Below are 17,500 nucleotides of genomic sequence, written 5' to 3' on the forward strand. Positions count from 1 at the left end.
GCTCACTGATCGGTGTAGAAACCACAGACACTACTGTTCTCTGAACATTGGCCCGGAGGTGAGCTCCGGTCCTTTTTCTGTTTTTGGAACTTTATTCCAAGAAATATCAGCACATGCAAACATTGTCACTGATGGAAAATGGTGACGGTTTTTGGCTATGGCTTTTTTAAGATTCAGATCATGAGGAGGGTGTATCAGAAATCGTCATGAATAGGCTAGCCTGCTGTAAGCTGGATTTGACTTGAACGAAAAAGACTGGACTGGACTTCAGTGAAAAGGACTGGACTTGGAGGAGAACGTCACGTTCCGTGTCGTCTCACTTCTCTCTTCATGTGTACCATTGGAATACTTGTGTTTCACTCAAAAGATGAACAAATACATTTCGGGCAACGTGTGTCTCTGTGTTGTGTAGGCTACCTATCCCTTAATTGGGGCTGGGCATCGTTTGAATTTGAATGATTTCATTTTTGGTTCTTTTTTAAAACACAGGAAAGGTTTCTCTTTACCTTGCTGACAGTTTTGTTCATGGCTGCAGACTTCCTCAGAGCTGACGCTGATGGTGGCGTCCCTTCCTTCTCAGTTTATCCGCGGGCAGCAGAGGACGGCTGCCCGCTCTCCCCTCTCCAATGATTTAGTCTCGTGCACGATCCGATGTGTAGACCCCATCATCTCCGTTCATGGTCCCACATCCACGACTCCTTATCTCGATAGCTTCTTTTATCCATCTTTTGTATTTCTGTTGTTCGGTGTTTATGATCCTTGTGTTATCCCAGTCCATTACATGGTTTTCTCTTGTGCAATGATCTGTTACGGCTGACTTCTTTATTGTGCTTTCTGCTTCTTCTTTTGCTGCTCTTGTGTGTTTTCGACTTGTTTCTTTCTCACACTCCTTTCTATGTTCTATTGTTCGTGTGTTGAGTTGGCGTCCGGGTTCTCCTATGTATGTTTTATTGCAGAGTTTGCATGGGACTTTGTAGATGACTCCACATTTTTGTCCAGCTGGTATCTTGTCTTTTGGGTGTACTAGTCTGTTTCTAACTGTTGTGTATGGTTTTGTTGGTGTGTTTATGTTGTGTTTTTTCATTGTTGCTCTTATTTTTTCTGTTATGCCTCTGATGTATGGTTATCACTGGTTTAGGTTCTTGTCTTTCTGGGTTTCTGGTTCTTTGCTTTGGTTGTTCTTTGCTTTCTGTTGTTGTTTGTTGTTTTCCTTTGTTTACTGCCCATGTCGGGTATCTGCAGGTCTTTAAAGCGTGTTGTATGTGTTTGTCCTCTTGTTTACGGTCTCTTTCTTATGTTACCATGTTTGCTCGGTGATATAATGTTCTGATTACTGACATGTTGTGTATGGTGGGGTGTTCTGATGTCCATAATAAATATTGGTCTGTGTGTTGGTTTCCTGTATGTGTTTATATTTAGGGTCCCGTCGGTCTGCCTGGTGATTTTCATGTCCATAAAAGCTATGCTGCCTTCTGTTTCTGACTCATAAGTGAACTTTATGTTGCCCGTGTCGTCCATGTTATTCAAGTGTTTTGTTAGTGCTTGTTTGTCCTTTTGGGATGATTTCCAATGTGTCGTCTACGTAGCGTTTCCATAATTTAATTTTGCAGTTTGGGGGGGGCAGTGGCTATGGCTTTTTGCTCTAGGTCTTCCATGAAAAACTCGCATTTCCATGCTGCCCATGGATAAACGGAGTAGGCAGTCACGCCACCATCTGCATCAGCTTTGAGGATGTTTTGCAGTCGGAAAACGAAACTGTCAGCAAGGTAAAGAGAAACCTTTCCTGTGTTTAAAAAAATAAAAAGAACCAAAAATGCAATTAGAAACTAGACACAGTAAGAACATACCAAAGATGTTGAATGATTCTGATTACAATTCCTGGTTTCGATTCCGGTTCCCATCGATTCCCGATTCCGATTCTTTCGAGACATGACATGTTCCAAATGAACCAGCTAACCACAGGTCCTACTGGATGAAATAATCTTAACTTCAACATGAATTTTAACTCTATGAACAACAACATCACCTTCATTTAGACTAAAACATGTTTTGGAGACAAAAGAAAAAGACTTGCAGCACAACCAGTGTGTTTGTTTCTGACCACAACCAAAGTCTGGAAGCAGCCTCTGGGATGAGAGGCTAAATGTCTCCAACATATCCAGAAACGTCCAGCTGTTTCCAGCTAAAACTCTCAGGATGATCATGTCCAGGATGACTGAGTCTACAGGTGCTGGCCAGTAAATTAGAATATCATCAAAAGGTTGAAAATATTTCAGTAATTCCATTCAAAACGTGAAACTTGTACATTATATTCATGCAATGCACACAGACCAATGTATTTCCAATGTTCATTACATTTAAATTTGATATTCATAAGTGACAACTAATGAAAACTCCAAATTTGGTATCTCAAAAAATTAGAATATTCTGAAAAGGCTGAATATAGAAGACACCTGCTGCCACTCTAATCAGCTGATTTACTCAAAACACCTGCAAAGGCCTTTAAAAGGTCCCTCAGTCTTGTTTTGAAGGCACCACAATCATGGGGAAGACTTCTGACTTAACAGCTGTCCAAAAGACAATCATTGACACCTTGCACAAGGAGGGCAAGACACAAAAGGTGATTGCTAAAGAAGCTGGCTGTTCGCAGAGCTCTGTGTCCAAGCACATTAACAGACAGGCGAAGGGACGGAAAAAATGTGGTAGAAAAAAGTGTACAAGCTCTAGGGATAACCGCACCCTGCAGAGAATTGTGACGACAAACCCATTCAAAAATGTGGGGGAGATCCACAAAGAGTGGACTGCAGCTGGAGTCAGCGCTTCAAGAACCACCACGAGGAGACTCATGAAAGACATGGGATTCAGGTGTCGCATTCCGTGTGTCAAGCCACTCTTGAACAAGAAACAGCGCAAGAAGCGTCTCGCCTGGGCCAAGGACAAAAAGGACTGGACTGATGCTGAGTGGTCCAAAGTTATGTTTTCTGATGAAAGCAAGTTCTGCATTTCCTTTGGAAATCAAGGACCCAGAGTCTGGAGGAAGAGCGGAGAAGCACAGAATCCACGTTGCATGAGGTCCAGTGTAATGTTTCCACCGTCAGTGATGGTGTGGGGTGCCATGTCATCTGCCGGTGTTGGCCCACTCTGTTTCCTGAGGTCCAGGGTCAATGCAGCCGTCTACCAGGAAGTTTTAGAGCACTTCATGCTTCCTGCTGCTGACCAACTTTATGGGGATGCAGACTTCACCTTTCAACAGGACTTGGCACCTGCACACAGTGCCAAAACCACCAGCACCTGGTTCAAGGACCATGGTATCCCTGTCCTTGATTGGCCAGCAAACTCGCCTGACCTTAACCCCATAGAAAATCTATGGGGTATTGTGAAGCGGAGGATGCAATACGCTAGACCCAACAATGCAGAGGAGCTGAAGACGACTATCAGAGCAACCTGGGCTCTCATAACACCTGAGCAGTGCCACAGACTGATCGAGTCCATGCCACGCCGCATTACTGCAGTTATTGAGGCAAAAGGAGCCCCGACTAAGTATTGAGTGCTATACATGCACATTCTTTTCATGTTCATTCTTTTCAGTTGGCCAACATTAGAGAAACAAACATTTTTTCATTGGCCTTTAGAATATTCTAATTTTCTGAGATACCAGATTTGATGTTTTCATTGGTTGTCACCTATAAATATCAAAATTAAACGTAATAAACATCGGAAATACATTGGTCTGTGTGCATTGCATGAATATAATGTACAAGTTTCACATTTTGAATGGAATTACTGAAATATTTTCAACCTTTTGATGATATTCTAATTTACTGGCCAGCACCTGTACACCTCCATGCTGCAGCAGCAGTCAGAAGGGAAACCGTAACTTAAATTGAGCTGCTGTCAGTAACAATCTAACAGATTTAAAATGTTAAACTCTCAACACACTAAATAGTTTTAAAAGAAAATGAAAAATCTCACAATGTTGTGTGTTGTGAGATTTTTATTATTACATTTATTTATTATCCCTATCGGCTCCTAAAGTCGACAGCATTGGCATCGTACCCATGGGGAATGTGGAATGTCACCTTTCTGGTGTTGAATGAGTTAATATGTGAGGTTGAGAGGATTCGACGAGGTATAGGTGAACCCCTTGAGAGGGGCTGGATACTCTACCACTCTGGAGTTGCCCCCTCTGAGAGGCCTGGCGAGGTGTGGTGGGAAAAAACAGCTGCACGCAATCTCCGCTTCATAAATCGGAGACTAACGAGAAAGGTTCTCAGCAGCTTTTTAGTCACATCCCGCCCTCACCACGCCTACTTACTGCCATAAATAGTCGATGCAAAGTGCCTTGTGGACCTCATGCATATACATAAGCCGACTGTTACAGCGCTCCACCAATGCCATGGCGACCGTAGATCAAGACAGATCAAGGAAGCGCCATTTCACAGAAGTTGAGGTAACTGTGGTTGAGGCGGAGAAATGAAAGGAAGAGCTTTTGCAAAACAAATAAGAGAAAATCCACGAAGTGGCACAGCGTTGCTGAAGCCGTCAATGTTGTGAATTCTTCAGAGAGATCTGTGGAGGACATTAAAAATGGTCCAATCGGGATTCAATCCCCAGACTCCCGAGTGAAAGTCACACGTGCTAACCAGTTAGTCAAACGGAGATCTCCCCTGTACAAGTAGCCAGGGTGCATGATCAATCGGGTCACAGTGACAGTATACACACCGTCACCAAGCCTCCACAATGTGAGTCTGAAATTGAGGCCAACGCGGAAGTGAAATAAATTGCAGTTCCACCCTCATCCACTAGGGGCTGGTGTCAGAAGCGAGCAAATCCTCATTGACTCCCATGTTAAAAATACCAATTTCACAGCAGAAATAAACATGTTTACAGCCTGGTACCAGAACATGTTTTTTGTTTAAATGATCTAGTTTACACTCATGACAACTCTGAGGGGGGTGAATTTTTTTCTCACTCTTCTGTTTAAGTGTATTAAAAGCCTAAAATTCTGTATAATTAATGAGCATCAGACCCACGTGACCACAGAGCTAGCTCTGTGGTCACGTGGGAAGGCCTCAGTAGAGCCTCGGTCTGGCTTGGAAACTGTTCCGTGATTTTTAGTCTCTGAACTTAGACCATTAGTTGTAGCGTTTGTGCGTTCTTTTTGGATACCATTTGTGCAATTGTTGGACAAAATGACTTGCTGTGGCATTAATTGCACTAATAGAGCGTCCAAGGAGTCTCCACTTCATTTTTTCGGTAAGTAAAATTATATTTATGTATTTTAGGTCACTGCCGAGCTGAGCTTATCAAAGTAGCTAGCTAACTACCATTTTAACATGTACTGTTTAACCATGAAATTTAGATGTTATACAGTAAAATAAATACTAGGGTATATGTCGATGGGTGTAAAACCCAGTGCATTTAACATAAAATGGGTTGAAATATGACGGAGCTCTCGGAGGGAGACTTCTGTGTTCCATTCTTCCACCCGGTTCTTCCCAGCGGTCAGCCCGGCGCATCTCTGACGGCTTCGGCGCCTGGCTGCTGCGCGGGCTGACCGCTTGTGGAGCTCTCGGACTCGGAGAGAGGCCTGACCTCAGAAATACTGCAGCTCGGTGAGTTGGTTGATAGTGCTTGATGTTAGTCTCCAGAAGTCTGTATGCCATCAGATAAACTGGCTCGTTTTTTTTTTTTTTTTTTACATATTTGTAAAATAGTGGTGGTGGGGAGCAACTAAATAACTAATCTGTCCACAAAGAGCCGCGGCCGGGTGCCCTGCTCTCACGGGAGCTAGTGCAGTTTAATAAAATGGAAATGAGTTAATAAAATTGATTATTAAAAGGTTCATATCCTATCCAATAAGGCGATAGACTCAAGTATTTGGTTTTATATTTATTTATAAAGTATGCATTTTGTATTACTCTTTATCCTAATTTTAGACCTTTTACTACAGGCCATGATAAGCTGTTAAGTATTTTAAACCCACATGCTTAAGTAGTTCTTTGTATGAAGTTTTCCTCTAGGTGATCCAGAGAGGCTTGACCTTTGGGTAAGCAACCAAAGAAGAGAGTGCTGGACTCCCAATTCATTCTCCCGCTTGTGCAGTGAATACTTTGAGAGTCATCACTTCACCACGGACTCCAGGGTACAAACACATAACTTCATATTTTGGTTAAGATTGAAACAATATAAGCATTAGCTGTATAATATACAGATGTTACATTGCTGTGTAACAAGAAAACAATTCCCCCTCCCTTGAACTGTCTGTGACCGGGGCTGCTTAGATGGGAAACAATCACATTTTTAATTTCCATCTAATTCTACGGATATTTATTCTGATAAACAAATAAATTTTTGGTCAGTCTTTAATGTGTAACTTTATGTATTGGGATGAATGAAAAATACCGTAAATCCTCTAATATTAGCCTGTATTTAATTGACTGCCGGGTGTCTGAGCCGGCGGAGGTGAATAATGGCCGTTTTTTTTGTGGCCGGGTGAAATGTGGTAACAAGCAAGTACGGGGGGCGGTTGTGTCATCCGTCTCACTTTTGATTTGCCAGTGATAGACCGCGAGGGTAACTTTAACCGTGCGGAGATGAAGAGGAGGCGAAAATTTGATATCAAGTCCAAAGAGAACGTGCTGATTATGCTGCAGAACACTCTGGGGAGCAGTAGCAGGGGTTGTATGAACTAGTCACTAGTCGACTTCACCGCTCTATAGTGACTTGTTATGCCTGTCATCGACTAGTCGCTGTCACGTGATCATGACCGACAAGATGCAGTCCTCGGAAAAGACAGCAGCCTGCTGTCAGCAGGTGACAAGCTCCTGCGCGTCGGGAGGCAACGCGCTGTGCCAGAGCGTCGGTACTGACACCCGCCGTAAAACAGACATTTAACCAAATTGTGACCTTTACCCTCTTGCAATTTAACCTTCCCCTCACCCCCATCCTAACCTTAACCAGCTTGCGCATGCGAAGCTCTGATCGTTGACGCGCTCCAGACATCTGTGTCCTGAGCACGGCCACAGTAACATTATCAAATCAGGTGTCGCCACCTCAAAAACTAATTTAACACGCAATCGTTCATGTCGACTCATTTTCTTTTATGTTTTCTGTCTATTATTCTTTTATTTGTGCCTGATGTGTTTCGCTGCTGTGGATCGGGGCGCATCACCTGTTTTGTCCTCGGTGACGGACCTCACCGGTGCGGCCGGCGAGCACTACGCTGTTTTTGCGGTCGGTAGATCTTTTAGAACTGCAGTTCAAAGGTAACTCATGAGGTGAATATATATGAACCCAGGTAGCAGTTTCTCTTTAGGATTGAGAGGAGATGCAGGAAGATAATAAACAGGCAGGACAGAAAAATAGTCAAATAAAAACAAGTTAGTTTTTGTACCTGGTGGTTGCAACAAACAGCCACCATTGAAGGTAATCAGAAGTGAGGAACAGAAAATAAAATAATTATTTTAATGTTTAGAGCAGCAGGAACTCCGAGAGGCTGCAGGCGCATCAGTGAGTTTGCAGCCGCTGTGCAGGGGGAGGGGGGAGGGCTGAAGCAGGGGGAGGGGGGGAGAGGGCTGAAGCAGGGGGAGGGGGAGAGGGCTGAAGCAGGGGGAGGGGGGAGATGTCACGGTCTGGGGTTTTTTCACACACTAATTGGTGTAGAGTCTCATCTCTCCTCTGCAGGTGGGCGTGCCTGGAAGTGGGGAGGCTGCAGGTAATCTGCTGATTAGCTGGCCAGGGATATTTAAGCTCCTGAGAGACGCCTTCACTTCGCTGGATGATTAACTCAACTTGGGTATTTCTCCTAACAGCCAAATCCAAACTAAGCTTTGATTTTGAGAATTTCTGGGTTATGGATTTTTGATTTTTGAGATCTCTGTGTTTTTGACTGCTTGTTTTGCCTCCTGCAGATATCACCTATCAGTTCACCTCGTTTGCTGCTACCAACCTGGTTTCTTCACTGTCCACTCGTCTCTCAGCGTCCTCCTCTGGTCTTCCCACTCCAGGCTGCCCACCCTCCCTCCTGGATCACCATTACCCTTCATGCTCAGCTCCCTCCTCATTTGGACTCCAAGCTCATCAGCCTCCAGTAAGCCTCCTGCCCTCCCCAGACCGGTCACTCCTCCCTCTCTCACGAGGTCTCACCTCCAACCTGTAAGTTCCATCAGATCCAACATTCCGATTTCCGAGTGCCAGACCTAACTCTCCCTGTTCCTCCAGGATTCTCCACACCCGAACCTCGCTTCTCTGCCGAATACTGCTAGACTTCCTAGCAGCTCCTTCTGTTCTCCTTTTCTAATAAATTATTGTTTGCGATCTTCTTTGACTCTGTGGACTGATTCTGTATGTCGTGGGTTAGGCATCTACCACACAACATGACAGAATCATCCAGCCAGAATCCTAACCTCAGTACCGAATCAGTTCCACCTGTTATCACCGAAACCTTATCACAACACAGTTTAGCCCTTCATTCCCTCACCAAACAACTGTCAGACGCTAACCAGACTCTGTTTCAGTTGGGTGCGATGGTTAAACAATTAAGTGAACAGCTCACCAATCCGGAACCCTCTGCTCCTCCAGCTCCGAGTCCGCCCGGACCTGTTACCTCGGCACCATCCATCCCGCCCAACTTCCGGGTTGCCTTGTCTCCTCCCCCCGAGACGTTCGACGGGGATCGAAACGTTTGTAGAGGTTTCCTCCTCCAGTGTAACTTGGCTTTCCAACGCTCCCCGGAGTCTTTTGCAACCGACGCAGCCAAGATTTCCTACATTGTCGGATTACTGCGCGGCAAGGCCCTCAGGTGGGCAGAAGCCAAGAGCCGCTCTCCGAACTTCCTTGCGGGCCCATTTACTGAGTTTTTATCCGAGTTTAACTTGACATTTGACAAATCCGAGCCCGCCTCAGAGCTAGCAAAGCGGCTCTGGAACCTCCGCCAAGGCAAGCAATCAGTGGCTGGCTTCGCCATCGAATTTAGGACCCTGGCATCGGCTTCCGCTCTCGACGAGGATTCATTAAAAGGGGCGTTTTCACAAGCCTTAAACGAGCGCCTCCAAGACCAGCTGGCTTTCTGCCAGGAACCCACAAACCTGGAGGACTTGATAATGCTCTGCAACCGGATCGAGAGGAGACTGAATGACCGTCATAAAGGTAACAATTCGTTTTTTCATCTTCAGACCCATACTCAGTCCAGGGCGGCCCAACCAGCACCATCCTCTCTCCCCAGCGAACCCATGCAGTTGGGCCGGGGTAGACTAAGCCAGGAGGAACGAGATAAAAGAATGAGATCTGGTCTTTGTTTGTACTGTGGCCTAGCTGGCCATTTCGTGTCTGACTGTCCCAAGACTTTAAACTCCAGAGCCCACCAGTAGAACCTAGGATACTGGTGGGCGGTTCATCTGCACTCATGAAGTCTCGGTGTGCTTTAGACTGTTCTTTAACCTTCAGTAAAACCTCAATATCCACCCGAGCCCTGATTGACTCTGGATGTGAACAGAACCTATTAGACCAACTACTAGTTGATCGGCTCGGCATAACCACTATTCCACTCGAGGCCCCAACGAGGGTTGTTTCTTTAGATGGCAGCTTCCTAACCTCTATAACCCATAAAACTGTTCCGGTTAACCTCTCGATCTCTGGCAATCATCATGAATCACTGACCTTTTTTGTTTTTCCATGTCACCAGTCAGAAATCGTCTTGGGGCATCCCTGGTTAAGTCTCCACAATCCCCGCATCAACTGGGTGTCTAACAGGGTGGAGGAATGGAGCAACCAATGTCACGTTTCCTGTCTGGGCACAGCTCGAATCCGCTCTGAGTGCAGAACCCCTGAACAACCACCTCCCGATCTCACTGGTGTCCCCAAGGAATATTTCGACCTACTGCAGGTATTTTCAAAGGATAAAGCTTCCTCCTTACCCCCCCATAGGCCTTTTGATTGTGCTATAGACTTGTTTCCTGGAGCTCCTCTTCCATCTAGCCGTCTCTACAACATCTCAAGACCAGAAAGTGAGTGTATGGAAAAATACATCTCAGAATCACTCTCAGCTGGCATAATCCGACCGTCTACATCCCCTCTGGGAGCGGGGTTCTTCTTTGTTACAAAGAAGGATGGCACTCTCCGACCATGTATCGACTATCGAGGACTCAACCAGATAACAGTAAGAAACAAATATCCATTACCTTTGTTATCGTCAACCTTTGAGCCTGTACAAGATGCCTCCATCTTCACCAAACTCGACCTGAGGAACGCATACCACCTCGTCCGAATAAAGGAGGGTGATGAATGGAAGACAGCATTTAAGACACCAGTGGGACATTTCGAGTATTTGGTAACGCCGTTTGGGCTCACCAATGCCCCAGCTGTTTTTCAGTCTTTGGTGAACTCGGTTTTGGCTGATTTTGTGAACAAGTTTGTTACTGTGTATCTTGATGATATCTTGATTTTTTCGAGGACACCTGAAGAGCATTCCAAACATGTCCGTGCTGTTCTCCACCGCCTTTTGGAAAATCGCCTCTACGTGAAAGCGGAGAAGTGTGAATTCCATGTCCCGAGTGTGAAGTTCCTGGGTTTTGTTCTGGAGAGTGGGAGACTGGGACCAGATCCTGAGAAGGTCCAAGCGGTACAGAGCTGGCCAACACCCACAACACGTAAGGAGCTGCAAAGATTTCTGGGTTTTGCAAATTTCTACAGATGTTTCATTAAGGGCTACAGCCAGATTGCCAGTCCGCTGACTCAGTTAACCTCCATCAAGAGACCTTTTGTTTGGGATTCCACAGCCGAGAGTGCCTTCTCTGCCCTCAAAGACAAGTTTACTCAAGCACCGGTTCTTACCCGACCAGATCCCTCTCGGCAATTCACACTCGAGGTGGATGCATCGGATACAGGTGTGGGTGCCGTCCTATCCCAGGCCTCTCTCTCAGACCACCGTCTCCACCCCTGTGCTTTTTTTCCCCGGCGCCTCTCCCCAGCCGAGAGAAACTATGATGTGGGGGACCGGGAGCTCCTGGCCATGAAACTCGCCCTGGAGGAGTGGAGGCACTGGTTGGAGGGAGCTGAGCACCCCATCATCATATGGACAGACCACAAAAACCTAGCCTATTTGAAGGAGGCAAAGAGGTTGAATCCCAGACAGTCTAGGTGGTCCTTGTTCTTTTCACGGTTCCATTTTGTCCTCTCTTACAGACCAGGCACTAAGAACATCAAACCGGACGCCCTATCCCGACAGTTTTCAGCTGACTCCAATCCAGAACCAGCATCCATTCTCCCTCCTGACTGTGTCATTGGGTCCGTAACCTGGGAGGTCCGAGACCAAGTACTTGAGGCCCTCAAGACCACTCCGGGCCCAAGCAAGGTACCCCCAAACACATTATTTGTTCCCCCTTCGGTCAGAAGCAAGGTAATCCACTGGGGGCATACAGCTAGGTTTTCTGTCCATCCTGGGGTTAGTCGTACGGTAGCATTGATCAGACGGACCTTTTGGTGGCCAACTATGTTTAAGGACACTAAGGAGTACATTGCCGCCTGCCAGACCTGTGCCCGCAATAAGGCCAGTAATCAATCACCCTCTGGCTTACTCAACCCATTACACGTTCCGTCTAGACCATGGTCCCACATCGCCATGGATTTTGTAACTGGCCTGCCTCCTTCTCGTGGCTTCTCAGTAATCATGACAGTAGTTGACCGTTTTTCTAAGGCTTGCCATCTCATCCCCTTAAAGGCCCTCCCTTCAGCTGCAGAATCAGCTGCACTTTTGGTGAAACACGTTTTTAGGTTACATGGCATTCCGTTCGAAATACTCTCTGATCGAGGTCCCCAGTTCATTTCTCGAGTCTGGAAGGATTTTGCCGCCTGTCTCGGGGCCAAGGTCGCCCTCACCTCCGGATTTCATCCTCAATCTAATGGCCAGTGTGAGAGGATGAATCAGGAACTAGGTGCCATGCTCCGTTGTTTATGTTCCTCCAACCCCTCCCGCTGGAGTTTAGAACTACCCTGGATCGAATACGCCCATAACTCACATGTCTCCTCTTCTACCGGGTTGTCTCCTTTCGAGGTCTCCCTTGGTTTTCAGCCCTGCCTGTTCCCTTCTGAGTTTCCCTCCTCAGTCGTCTCCATTCCCCAGTTCCTCAGGAGTGCAAAACGTACCTGGTCAGCCACGCAGAAGGCCCTGCAGAGGACTGCTGACCGTAACCGGCGTTTAGCCGACCGTCACCGGAGGCCGGCTCCAGACTATGTGCCTGGTCAGCGCGTCTGGCTGTCGACCCGGGATATTGCGTTGAAGGGCCACTGCAAGAAATTGTCCCCCAAGTTCATCGGCCCCTTCACCATCTCCTCAATCATCAATCCCTTGTCTGTCCGTTTGGAGCTTCCCCCTCATATGAAGGTACATCCGGTTTTTCATGTTTCCCTCCTGAAGCCTGTCTCCTCCAGTCCCCTTTGCCCTCCTCCTGCTCCTCCTCCTCCGGTTCGGTTGGCTGATGGGGGTCTCGGTTTTCGGGTCCGGCGCCTCCTGGACGTTAGGCGTCGTGGCCGGGGTCTCCAGTATCTGGTGGAATGGGAGGGCTATGGGCCCGAGCACAGGCAATGGGTCCCGGGGTCCTGGATTGGCGACCCCTCCCTCATTAGGGATTTTGAGGCTGCCCGGTCTGCCTCCTCCTCCGCCTCCTCCTCCTCTGCCAGGACGCCGGGTGGCGTCCCTTGAGGGGGGGGTACTGTCACGGTCTGGGGTTTTTTCACACACTAATTGGTGTAGAGTCTCATCTCTCCTCTGCAGGTGGGCGAGCCTGGAAGTGGGGAGGCTGCAGGTAATCTGCTGATTAGCTGGCCAGGGATATTTAAGCTCCTGAGAGACGCCTTCACTTCGCTGGATGATTAACTCAACTTGGGTATTTCTCCTAACAGCCAAATCCAAACTAAGCTTTGATTTTGAGAATTTCTGGGTTATGGATTTTTGATTTTTGAGATCTCTGTGTTTTTGACTGCTTGTTTTGCCTCCTGCAGATATCACCTATCAGTTCACCTCGTTTGCTGCTACCAACCTGGTTTCTTCACTGTCCACTCGTCTCTCAGCGTCCTCCTCTGGTCTTCCCACTCCAGGCTGCCCACCCTCCCTCCTGGATCACCATTACCCTTCATGCTCAGCTCCCTCCTCATTTGGACTCCAAGCTCATCAGCCTCCAGTAAGCCTCCTGCCCTCCCCAGACCGGTCACTCCTCCCTCTCTCACGAGGTCTCACCTCCAACCTGTAAGTTCCATCAGATCCAACATTCCGATTTCCGAGTGCCAGACCTAACTCTCCCTGTTCCTCCAGGATTCTCCACACCCGAACCTCGCTTCTCTGCCGAATACTGCTAGACTTCCTAGCAGCTCCTTCTGTTCTCCTTTTCTAATAAATTATTGTTTGCGATCTTCTTTGACTCTGTGGACTGATTCTGTATGTCGTGGGTTAGGCATCTACCACACAACATGACAGGAGAGGGCTGAAGCAGAAACTACCGTTGTTAGAAGAAATGTGTTTAACTTTGAAAATGTGGGCGCAATATTAATTGTCAAAAACTCCAGCGAACCATTAGTTCATTTTGCTCAAATAGAAATAGAGGCCTGCCTCTAATTCTTGCCCTCCTTCCAATAAAGGCCTGGAGCTTGATGAGCTTGAGTCAAATACAGGCCCGGGCCTGTATTAGAGGATTTACGGTATTCATTTTAAACTAAATCGTTAGGCATTGAAGGAGAAATTAACAAAACAATAAACATTCTACTGATGTCAAATAAATCAAACTGCAGTTAAAATATATATTTTCAATCTGGATAAAATCTAACAACATTTGCTTTATAAATAACACTCTCCACATGGCTTTTACACACACACACACACACACACACACACACACACACACACACACACACACACAGTGCTCTGGCTTACCAGTGGGTTTTTATAGATACAGAAATTGACCTTGTCTGATGTGAGTGTGTGTGAGAGTGAGAATCTCTTTTTTAATTTTATATATGTTTTTTTATTTTACATCGGGGGCAGTTCTACTGGATTGGCAAATCGGGGTGGTGGTCCCCCTTCTTAAAAGAGGTACCACAGGATGTGTTCCAACTACATGGGGATCACAATCCTGAGTCTCCCTGGTAAGGTCTACTCCGGGGTTCTGCGGCAGACTGTCAAACCTTGAATTCAGGAGGAACAATGTGGTTTTTGTCCTGGCCATGAAACACTGGACAAGCTCCATACCCTTAGGAGTGTCCTGAAGGGTGCATGGGAGTTTGCCCAACCAGTCTACTTGTGTTTTGTAGATATGGAAAAAGTGTTTGACCGCGTCCCTTGGGGGCCCTTTGGGGGGTACTTCAGGAGTATGTGGCACCAGGCCCTCTGATACGGGCTGTTAACACTAGAACTCCCAGCATTTTCTGTTTCCCCCAGCTCTACCAGAGCTTTGTCAAATGACTGCTTGGTTTGATAACAATGACTAAATCACTGATTGTTAGCTGCCGTTCATTTGTAATGTAGCCAGCCACAGATGATGACCAATGGAATGTGCTTGGGTGTTGGGGGTTGTCAGTCTTTCAGGCTGGCCCAGTGGCTCTACTCGTCTCCTGTCTTCAATCTGGTCAACTGAACTTGTCCATCCAAAGACTTCTCAGAAGCACACAAAGGACAAGAAAGGAGTTTTTATATAGCGCTTAATAGAAACAAAGCACGAGTCATTTCAAAAGAATTAAAATATAAAAGAGATAAAAATATAATAAAAAATTGAAGATAAAATGAAGAATTAAGATTTTAAAAATGAGAATAAAAAATCGGAAAAATGTGGAGTTGTTCTTGCCCTCTGTCCTATGTCTCCCATGTTTCTTCCATGTCTCTCCCCTTTTCTTTGCATCATTGCGTTTTCTGTCCCTCTATTTATTATCTTTCAGCTTCCATACTCACCCCCTTGTTACCGTGTCAGTCCAGCCATTCCCAGCCCTAGCCTCTGATCATTTCAGTTTTTACTTCTCATCAGTTTTCACTTTCTTATTTTTGTGTAATTTTTGTATTTTCATGTTTTATTTAGCTTCCGTTTTTGTGCCTTTGAGCACTGCGTTTTTCTTAGTTTTCTTTTGTTTTTTTGTTTAGAGTCTTCTATTCTCCTGTTCTAGTTCTGTCCTCAGTTTTTTTCCAATTGTGTTAATCCCCTCTGCTTTTTGATTTTCTTTGTAAGATCCTGTTCTTGGTGTTAAGTTTGTTAGTTTATCCTTATGTTCTCCTAGCTTTTCACTTTCAGTAATCTTCATGTTCAGGGGCGGCGTTAGGCCCGGCTACTTGGGTTATTTTTACCTTGTTTTACTGATGTTTCGACTATCACTGCAGCCTTCTTTAGAGTTTTGCCATTGTTAGTGGCATCACTTCTTGACATTAGCTGTACAAAGTCTGAGTTTGATAAAGTGAAGAACAACAATTTGCAGAGGTTTATAACAGGCGCGGCGCCAGGTTTTCATTTTTGGGTGGGCCACGGTAATTCTGGACGGACCTTAATAAGCAGTGACTTAGTGAAGCAGGCAGGACGCGCTAGAAAATTTCATTTAAAAAGACGTCATAAATGTGTTCCCCCGTCATTTTTATTTTTAAAATATGAAGTAAAAACTCCCAATTTAATTTTCATTCATTTGTCATTAATATGTAGTCTACACCCGTGCGTTAAGTGGACCATCTTCCAGTAAAAGCAAAGCTTCCAGCCCACCTCTCCAAATGCGTAAAATGTGCATCAGCCGCTAGTTAGGCGCGCCGCGCGCACCGTCAGCTACGTCAGCCCAGGCAAGAGCAGAGCAACTAGAGACAGAATAGAGGATAATTGTGTCTGGATGTGGATGGAGATTACATTTTACAGCAGCCTGATCATCATTTAAATACGTAAACCATCACCTGTCTTCTAGTCCACGCTATCAGCACTATTTTAATTAGTGTGTGTGTGTGTGTGTGTGTGTGTGCGTGCGTGTGTGTGTGTGTGTCCAGTAACACATTAATGTTACAATTAAACAGTTTCACTTCATGTAGGCTAGGAACGTTTCACCTGCCGTGGCGCGCCTGCGAACGCGCCTGCGAACAGGGGTAGAATAGGGGTCTGTAAAGCAACAACGATGAGGTAATCGACCTAAGAACTGCAGTTCTATTGTATTTGGGCCCCAACGGAACAATTTAGATGCAAAAAGGAAGAATTTAAAAGCATGATATGTCTCCTTTGAAATCTGGGTCATATGAGTGGAGATGCTTGATAATGGCATTTTTACTGATATACCAATATTTTCTAACTCATCATTTCCAATGCCGCTATTAACCAATACCAATATATGCAGGTCCACCAATGAAAAGAATAGAAAAACTAAATCATGTAGGTTGGTAAAATTACATCTCTCCTATCATGCATACTTAAGCTTTAAACATCGTTACTGCAAAATGACGACTACTTCTGTTATGGAACTACTTATGCTCAAGTTTAACCAAATAAGACTAAAATATCTCAAACGCTAAACCTCAGACCTGTCATATTTTGGCATTTTGAAAGGAAGGAGATAATATGTTCATAGTATGTAAAAGTTTGGTTGTTAAAAGACAACCAATACAGATATTTACAATATTACATTTTACTACCAATATCAGTGAAAAATATGGGTCATCCCTGCTAATGAGAAAACAATAGAAGAAAGAAACAAACTTGTACATGGCGCCTCAAGATAAAAATCACGAGGCGCTTCACAAAAAACAAAAATAAATTACAAAAACATTTCTATAAATTATTTAAAATATGTTTTGAATGAGAAATACATGTTAGAAAGGGAAATCAGTGGAATCTGGGAAAGGCGGAATAAGAGCAGAATAAGGAAAGGGTGGTGAAGGTGCCACCAAAGCCAGCTTGAACAAGTGAGTCTTCAGCTGCTTTTATAAGTTATAAAATGAAAGTTTCACGTTACTTACCAAATGTTACAACATGAGAATTACAAGTTACACATTGGAAGTTACAGTTACAAAACATGTTACAGGTTACAAAGCTTGGTACAAGTTACATGTAATATTGTCCCAATCCTAGTTCCATACAAACTGTGCTGTCTCTACACAGATGCATGTGGCTTTCATCAAAATTAGGATTGATAGAGAAAAAACTCTGAATTGTGTGAATTGCTATTAGGGCTAAACGTGCCCCAAACCAACCCTGTTTGTGACAATGAAAGTGCAGTTAATGGTCTGCGGAGAGCTGGTAGTTTTTTGATCCCAGGAGAAACGACAGAGGGGGACAGTGTTGGGCAAGTTACTTCAAAACTGTAACGCATTACTTATTACTTGTTACCCTCACTTTAAAGTAATTCATTACATTACAATATTACTGATTTTAAAATGTAAGGCATTACACTACTTTTGCATTACTCTCAGTTACATTCAGCAAAACAACTTCAGTATGAATCTGGTCATGTGACGCTCAGTGAGCTCATGACATATATGTGGAAGGTGACGTGGTGTCTG

At 45.2% G+C, this 17,500-nt stretch overlaps 1 protein-coding gene and 1 long non-coding RNA gene across 8 annotated transcripts in view; one reads left to right on the forward strand and one right to left on the reverse strand.

Annotated features, from left to right (window-relative positions):
* epha8 (eph receptor A8) overlaps positions 1–17,500 on the reverse strand; it is a 411,677-nt gene that overhangs the window by 347,644 nt on the left and 46,533 nt on the right. The window lies entirely within an intron of this gene.
* Positions 7,538–8,324, forward strand: LOC139068815 (uncharacterized). Its single transcript, XR_011520058.1, has 2 exons — positions 7,538–8,157; positions 8,224–8,324. It is a non-coding gene; the product is annotated as an uncharacterized lncRNA (long non-coding RNA).

The sequence above is a fragment of the Nothobranchius furzeri genome, chromosome 3 (genome assembly GCF_043380555.1).
Source record: "Nothobranchius furzeri strain GRZ-AD chromosome 3, NfurGRZ-RIMD1, whole genome shotgun sequence".
NCBI classification, from domain to species: Eukaryota; Metazoa; Chordata; class Actinopteri; order Cyprinodontiformes; family Nothobranchiidae; genus Nothobranchius; species Nothobranchius furzeri.